The following is an 8934-nucleotide window of genomic DNA, read 5'->3' as shown; positions in this document are numbered from 1 at the left end:
ATCACAGATTCCCCACCCCCACCCCCATCTTGCCAGGCTTGCTGGTGGAGATGGGGAAATCATTAACTCCTTAGCCTGGGCTGCCATCAAACTACCTCCCAGCCTCAGCAGTGGTTTTTTTGTTTGTTTTGTTTCTGTCGGTCATGCGACTTGAACTCCGGGCTTGGGCGCTGTCCCTCAGCTCTTCAGCTCAAGGCGAGAGCTCTACCACTTGAGCCACAGCGCCACTTCTGGGTTTTCTGGAGGTTAATTGGAGAGTCTCAAGGACTTTCCAGACCAGGCTGGCTTTGAACCGTGATCCTCAGATCTCAGCCTCCTGAGTAGGATTCCAGGTGTGAGCCACCGGCGCCCAGCCTCACCAGTGGTTTTTAATGAACTCCTAAGTGCCTTCCTGTGTGTTCATGTGTGTGGACCCACTGTGGGTATGCTCCAAACACACACATGCCATTTTCTGGCTCCTCTCTCTTTCCCCTTCCTTCTTTCTCACCTAGCTTTGTTGTCCTCACCTGGCTTATACCAGGGAACCGCTCGCTCGTTCTCACCTTCAATGAAAAATATTTCATCATAGTTCCGTTTCCACTTTCTTCCCTTCCATGAGAAAAGGGCCTACTGCCTTTTATTTCAATAACTGCCTCTAATTAGCTTCACAGAGGAGAAGAATTCTTTACAATTACTGCTGATGAGGATGTCATTATATATTGTTGTCACAGATCTCCCTTCAAAACAGAGCTGTTAGGAGCGGGAATATCGAGTTACAACTCTTTGTCTTGGATCCTAAACACCTCCCATTTTGTTGATTTAATTTGCTTCTCACATCAAGGGTGGAGGCTGTGGGGTCAAGCATAGCATAGTTTGAAGCTGCTTGTGTAAGGCAGACAAGCCTCTTGTTGAACACTTCAAGTACCCAAGCCCTGGGGCGGTGAGACAATTGTTCTTGTCTAGAGACACTTGATTGCCTCTTACCAGAAAATCTCAAAGACAGTTTGAGCAGATTACCCCTCCATCAGCTCCATTTTCAAAGCTCTGTACTTGATTAGCACCTCTGCGGTTCCATGACCAGCAGATGTCATGGTGGACAGAGATAGAGCACTGCTCACCTGCAGGAAGTCGCTTCTAAGTTTTCTTGTCTAAGTCACAGGGGCAGACTGATTGCAGGACAGGTCTGGGGGTCATTTCTAGTTTGGTCATATTAGGTTCTGTTTCTACCACCAAGCAGACTGTGGCTGCCACTGCTCAGAAGAAGTGAGAGATTTGTCTCCAGACATTAGAATATCATGACCTGGACCTCCCCACCTGTACTCTCTCTTTTCTCCATTAACTTAAACCCCCTGGTCCCTCACTTCTCTCTTTCTCTCAGTTTCTCCCATGGAGGTGCGTGCAAAACTCTGAGGATGAGACGTTGGCTCTCCACACACACACACACACACACACACACACAAACACACACACACAAACATTCCCTCAACACACACACACAAACACACACATTCCCTCAACACACAGACACAAACACTTCCTCAACACACACACACATACACACACACAAACATTTCCTCAACATACACACACACATTCCCTCAACACACACACACACACAAACACACACACACACACACACACACACACCCTTACAAGGAGAGACAATAATCAAAGCAGTCCTCAGACCTCATGTGCACAGTGATTACTTGAAGGTTCATCAGCCCACAGGCCCCATGCCAGGTCCCACAGCCCATTCCATGAGCTTGTGAAGCCCCAGTTCCTGTCTTTCTGCATCCCCTGCTTCACCTAAAATAATCATCACAGAGTATGGATCTGGAGTGACATGCACACCCCCAAGGCCCATGTGACATAGGCCCCCAGCCTGTGGCACACTGGGAAGGGGTAGAACCTTTAGGAGATAGGATCTGATGGGAGTAAGTTAGGTCCTTGGAGCTGTGCCCTTGAAGGCAATATTGTTTTCTAGCTGTTCCTGGCCACCATGAGGAAAACAGCTCCCTCTACCGTGTGCTCCCACCATGATGTTCCGCTATATCACAGGTCCAAAAGCAACCTCCCAAACTATGAGCCAGACTAAACCTTTCTTCCCGATAAGTTGGTTTTCTTAGTATTTTTGTCACAGCAATGGAAAGCTAACACAAAGACAGACACACCAATGGTCAACATCAGGCAACCAGACTGTCTGGGGTCTGGATCAGGCACAGGATCCGTCCGGGATTTGACAATGGACTAGACTTAGTCATTTTCCCTTTCTGTGATTGGTTGTAAGTAACACTGTCTCTCAAAAAAAATTTTGCATCCATTTCCCTGTCTCCTCATTCTATTATCCCTGGCCCAAGGGACATCTAGCCTGTGGGAAGGACCCTCCATTAATGACAATTCCAAACCTGAACTCTCTCTTTCATGACCCAGACTCAGTTAGAGGAGCCAAGCTCAAGAACACAGCATCAAGCTAACAGGAGAAACTCCACCCATGGCAGCCCCCCCCCAAGAGGCCAGCCCTCCAAATTTGTGAAACCTGAGCCACTGACCCATCTTCCTTTCAGAAAAATTCCCAATAGTATATGCAAACATGCTTCTTCAGAGAAGGACTCACACAGAGGAGTGAGGCAGAACTCCCTTCTCCTGGACCTAGTGATTTCCCTGGATTTGGTGATTTGCTTGCCAAGGACAGAATTTGCAAAGTGTAAGCCAGTAACTTCCTGGAGGAGAGACATGGCTATCCTGGCTGCACCCAAGAGAAGAGAGTTAACCTCAGCAAGGATGCAAGTGGAGTCCACACACCCCCTGATATGATCCAGCCCCCCCCCACCTTAGCAGGTTTCTTTCTTCTGCCAACTCCACTACCCCAATCTTGTCACTGAAGAGCATCTGACAAACCCACAGTGCGGGCTGTTCCACAAAATCCCTGAAAATCAGTCTCCAGGAAGCCAAGGTCAGAAAAGCAAGGCAAAATGTGGTTCTTGGGTTGGATTCTGGAACAGAAAGAAAACCAGTAAAACCCAAGCAAAGCCTGTAGTTCCATTCATCGCCATGCATCTGTGTTCATTTGTTAGTTCATTTGTACCATGGTTACCTAAAGTACAAACATTCAGGAAAACTGGGCAAAGAGTATGGCTCTCTCTCTCTCTCTTCTCTTTCTCTCTCTTTCACACACACACAGTAATAGAGTTTAGACTCAAGGTGCTGCACTTGCTTGGCAGGTTCTCTATCACTTGAGCCATGCCTCCAATTTCTTTTCCTTTACATTACTTTTCAGATGGAGTCTCACACTTTTTGCCCTGGACCATCTTCAGAATCCATACCTTGGCTCCTCCAGGCTATGCCTCCTGATTAGCTGGGATTATGGGAGTAAACCACCAAGCTTGGCTGATTGGTTGTGATGGAGTCTCACAAACTCTTTTGCACGGACTGGTCACAAATCATCATTCCCCTTATCTTCACCTCCCACTAGCTGGGATTATAAGTGAAAACCACAATACCCTGCCAAGAACTCCATCTTTATGAGTGACTTTATATTACTTTTGCAGCTTTTCTCTGAATTTAAATTTACCCTAAAATAAGATAGCAATCCAAAGTAAATAAATGTCTGGATGTTTTTACGGCCTCAGGGTCTGTCCTTTGCAAAGGGACTGTGTGAACACACAGTTGCTTTTGTAATTCAAGGGCTTCTTTGGCTGACCCTTGGTAGTTTGTGGTGTTGGGAGCAGACAGAAGCTCCATGTCCCCATTTCCACTATGCTACTATCATGCAGAGTGTTGGAGTCTGACTCCAAACACTGTGAAGCCTGTGGGCATTCATTAGTTACTGGTCAGAATTTCAGAAAAGACATCTCCATCTCAGGGACACAAATTCACCCTTATGGATGAATGCTCAGAGCAAAGGCCAGTCAGACAGGTAGATCCTATGGTCTCACCAGACTTCCTGAGATTTTCTGAGATTCAGACTCTGTAGTTCCACCAATCAAAGGCTGTTTCTGTTATCCCCTGCCCCTACCCCATGCCAATTAGCCATCCTTAAGGGATGGTTCCAGGTTTGGACTCCTTGGGAGGGGCAGCTACATGCACCCCCTCTTCTCATACTGAATGTTGACAATATAACAGGGAGACAAAAGACAGAAAGCATCCTCCACACAGTCTGGAACCTGCTGTGCCTCTTTGTGGATAACCAGCAAGAAGAGCCAATGACATCAAGAGAGCCAGTGCTCAGGTCCCACAGAGCAGTGATGCTGGGGAGGGCGCACCCCTGGAGGATGTTTACCGGATGGAGGAGGAAGACGAGCCTTAGAGAGAGGAGCCCAGAGAAGTAGGCTCAGAGACAGGCACAGAGCCAGACAAGACTGACAGTTTCAGGGAAGCAGGGACTGCATACAGTGTCCCTTGGATTTTCCAGTGATGACTCCCAGGGGTGATCTTGTCCTGTGATGTCTCAGGGGCAGAATCTGACTGTAATAGGCTTAGGGAAGTGGGTGGGAAGAGGAGGAAATGTCAAACCCGACTGGGAAGAAGCTAGGCTTTGAAAGGAAGGAGAGAGATGAGATAGCAAATCCAAGGAGCATTGTTGTTGCTGTTTTTAATTTCTCCTTTGGTTTATTTCTTTTACTGGGTCTGATGACGGTAGTTATGAATCACATCGCATGCTTAACCATTTAAAGCCTTGACATCCGGCAGGTCTATCTATGAAGTTCCTCTAATGTTAGACACTTTTAATAACTCTAACCTGACAACAGTCACTTCCACCAGCTCCTTATTTGTAAGGCAGAGACCACGATTGCTCCTACATGGATGGAACTTCAAATAACCGACATTCATCTAAAGAGGAGGATATGCCAGCCAGCTGACGCTGTGATGGGGGGGAGAGGACTGGCCCATGCTGAGTGGGGGGGGGTAGATGCTCTGGGGACTCCTTGGCACCTCAGATCCGCCTGTCACTAGATTAAAGCAGTGCTTACTGGGGTGTCCAGACTCCCAGCCTCCCCCAAACATGGCCCAGGAGAAGGACACATGTGAGAAGGCCCAAAGATGACCCCCCCCAAAAGGCCCACTTGTTTTTCAGATGCCCCTACGGCCTCACTAGCACCAATGAGGAGACTGGACAGGGGCTCAGGCATTCAGAGAGAATCTTCCAGCTCCAGGGTGGGCTTTGGAGATGCAAGGCCCCTCCCTCTTCCTGCCTCAGAAGTCACCGGCTACTGGTCAGGAGGATACAATTTGGTATTTAGCCAGACACCTGTGACTGTAATCCCAGCTACTCAGGAAGCTGAGATTTGAGGCTCACAGTTCAAAGCCAGTCCAACCAGGAAGCCAGTCCAACCAGGAAAGTCTGTGAGATTCTTAATGCTAATGAATCAACAAAAAGCCAGAAATGGAGCTGTGGCTCAAGTAGTAGAGCGCTCCTAGCCTTGAGTAAAAAAAAAAACAAAAAAAACTCAGGGACAGCGCCCATGTCTGAGTTCAAGCTCTAGTACCAGCATGCAGTACACACACACACACACACACACACACACACACACACACACACACACACACACACACACACATACACACACACACACATACACACACACCATACACATACACACCATACACATACACACCATACACATACACACATCACACACACACAAAAGGTATTTACCCCCCAAGGATAAACAAAAACAACATACATTGACAGCACCCAGATGCAGTCTTGGGGCTCATAGGGATTTTGATAGTAGCTCCACTGGGAGCTGAGGGTAAAAACAAAGGCTCACACAAAGAGCAGGGGGCTTGCTGGAAGGTGGCTAGAGCTCACAGAATCTGGGTTTGCATTTCTCCCAGCCTTCAGCTTCGTAGCCGTGTGACCCTGAGCTATTACTGCAACTGTGGAGATAACCATGGCTGTCATGACACACTGAGCTAACGCAGGTGAAAACACCCAGCACGGAGTGAACCAGCCCAGATGGCAGCGATTACGGCCCCCCGCCCTCACCGGGAGAAACACATGAAGGAATAGATGGAGCTGGAGGTGAGTGGATCAGCTCTGCCCTCTTCTGATGCGTCCCTCTCCCCGCTGGTCCTGAGCTCTGGAGGGGATGGGCTCCATGCTCAGTTCTGTGTGTTTGGCACCCAGCAAAGCACCTGCCCCTGCAGATGCGAGGAGGGGAGTGCATTGGGAAGAAAGGACCAGAAGGATCTGTGCTCACAGGCGGGTGGTTGGCTGGGTGAAGGGCTACCTGGCTGGTTGCTTGGTTCAGGAAAGCATACTGGCACGTAGCAGAGAGGACGCAGAGCAGGGCTGAGACTACCACTGCCTCCAACAGAAACTCAGTGACCCTCCTCTTCCACCCTCATCCCACATCCACCCCTCCTCCCTTCCTCATTCCTCCATCCTCTGTGAGGTTTTCACAGAGCCTCATGGAATGGCATAGGCAGGTGGGTCCAGGAAGTGCGGATTCAGAGCCCTCCTCTCCCTCCTCCCCTGCACCTAACAGCACTTGGTATCCCGAATGAAACACAGACCCATCTCAGGGGGACAAAGGCACTACAGAATCCTCATCTTCCCTGACCACGCCCACCAGGAGGAACAGGTGCTGCAAACTTCCTTGACTTGGGGAAAACTGGGAGCTGTGACTTTCTCCACTTCATTGTCTCTCCTGCTACCACTGAGGATGATATAATTTCCAGCTGTCTGGTCTTGAAAGATTACAAGGCATTCATCATTTTACTGATCTCCACCTCAATCCCAGGAAGTATGCAGAGGAGGGAGTGAGCCTGAGATGATATATAATCAATAACAGCAACAAAAATAACAGCCAGCTCTTACCACCTCCCAGCAGTGGTGAACACAATGGGCCCATTAAATAGCAACTAATTGCTCAGCTAATCACTCACCATTGGGCCTCTGGAATCAACCTGCTTGGGAATCCCAGGTGGTCTGTTTCCTAGCTGTGTGGCTTGGGTCACTGACTTTCCCCTTCTCTCTCTTTTTGTTGTTGTTATTTATTGGTTTCCTAGAGCTACGGTCACAAATCCCAAATGGGGTGGCTTAAGATAATACTTATGCTATCACTGTTTGGGTAATGAAAAATCCTTCTTTCTTTTCTCTTTTTTCCTCTTCTTTTCTTCCTTCTCTTCTTTATTTTCTCTTCCTCTCTTCTTTCTTTCCTTCTTTCTTTCCTTCTTTCTTTTTCTCTCTTTTTTTATGCTGGCCTGGGGCCTTGAACTCAGGGCCTTACCTTTTTCACTGAAACAGGTAGTCTGCCACTTGACCCAAGCCTTCACTTTCAGCTTTATGCTGCCGAATTGGAGACCAGAGTCTCTCCAATTTGTCTCCTCAGGCTGGCTTCAAACCACAATCCTCAGACCTCAACCTCCTAAGTAGCTAGGATTATAGGCATGAGCCACTGGCACCCAAGAATCTTCCTTTCTTTTCATTTCCCTACTGGGGATTGAACCCAGGGCCTCAAGCTTGTGGGGGCGAACATTCTTCCTGTTGAGTCACACTTCCCACACCCACCTCTCGGGAGTAACAGCCCACTCCATTCCAGTTATAATTGGAATATTTACCCATCCAACTTAGCTAAGGGCATCTGTAGTGCCTCTATTTCCAAATAAGGTCACAGTCTGAGGTTCTTGAACCTTGAAGGTACTTTGTCCAACCCATCAGGCTCGAATCCAGAGCCTAGCACACTGAAATTGCTCATTACATAGAAGCATCAATGTCACTGTCCCCATTGTTACCCTACTTTACACAGAGCCTGACTGCCCTGAGCCAGAGTACCATGTATACTGTAAAAGCTCAATAAATGTTCCAGGCCAACTAGCTGAAATCCTGAAGGCAGACATCCAGCCTCAGAACCCTGAGATAACTCAGGACCAGAGCAGAACCTTCTGGCCAGAGAGCTTCCTCCCTTGAACCTCTGTTTCCCTGTCTCAGCTCAGCTCTGTGCCTGGGAAGAGGGCAGACACACCCGTAAGGGGATGTTTACAATCAATACTGCACACCGCATGCCATGCGTGATTCCCTCCATTGCTGGCGCTGTCTGGCTGGAACTTCCGCTTCCGGCAGCTGGCTTCTCAGCTGTTCAAACGCCTGGCACTTGGGCTTCCCCTGCCTTTCCCCAGGGCAGTTGCTCTGTCCAGAGAAAGCTTGGCCAAGATAGACGGAGCTGCATTTGTTAACAAACTGCCCCTCGCGTCATCTGCATGGAGGCTGCCAGGCACACAGCTGATGTCTCCTGGGAACTGGGGGCGTGCGCATGGACTTCTGGGAGCTGGAGACATGGTGGCTCTGTTGGCACGTTGAGGGCACATCTGAACAGATCCAGGCCCGGAGTCACAGGTGGGCAGAGGTTGGCTCAGCTGTCAGTCCTACCCACCCCCTCCCCCCAATTCAAGCCCCTAGCTCAAGCATGTGTCTCAGGCAACAGACACAGTCCCTGGCAATCTTGGCTCAGAGGAGGGGATGACTTTTGATATTTTACTTGGAGAGGAGGGAGGAACATAGGAAGAGCTTGATTGACAGACATCGCTGAAGGTATCTTCCCTCCCACCCTTCCAGCACACTCTGCACTTGTGGTCATTTCTAATCAAAAGAACAGCCATGTGTTGGGGAAGATTTTGCTCTGCCTAGAAAGGCTGGGTCAATAGGAAACACAATACAAAGACTCCCAGCACCAGACCCATCCCTCCTGACTCAAAACCCTCCCTCTGGGAGGTAACAAGTAGAACTTCCCCTTCTCTCTGTTTCTGCAGCTTCACACAGGCCAGTGTCACCAGGGCTAAGGGCAGGGCTCCTCAGAAAACTGACAGAAGTCCTTTGCTGTCCCCTGTCCACAGCGGAGCAGGTTGCATTCTGGGAGGGCCATCCTTGGTTGAGTGGACAGCTAAGCTCCTGGGCAAGATGCCCGGTGACTCCACTCACCAGATACCGAGAGCATCATCCATCATCCCTCA

The sequence above is a fragment of the Dipodomys merriami genome, unplaced genomic scaffold (genome assembly GCF_024711535.1).
Source record: "Dipodomys merriami isolate MVZ:Mamm:240054 unplaced genomic scaffold, mDipMer1.0.p SCAF_198, whole genome shotgun sequence".
NCBI lineage: Eukaryota > Metazoa > Chordata > Mammalia > Rodentia > Heteromyidae > Dipodomys > Dipodomys merriami.
Note: the sequence above shows the minus strand (reverse complement) of the source record.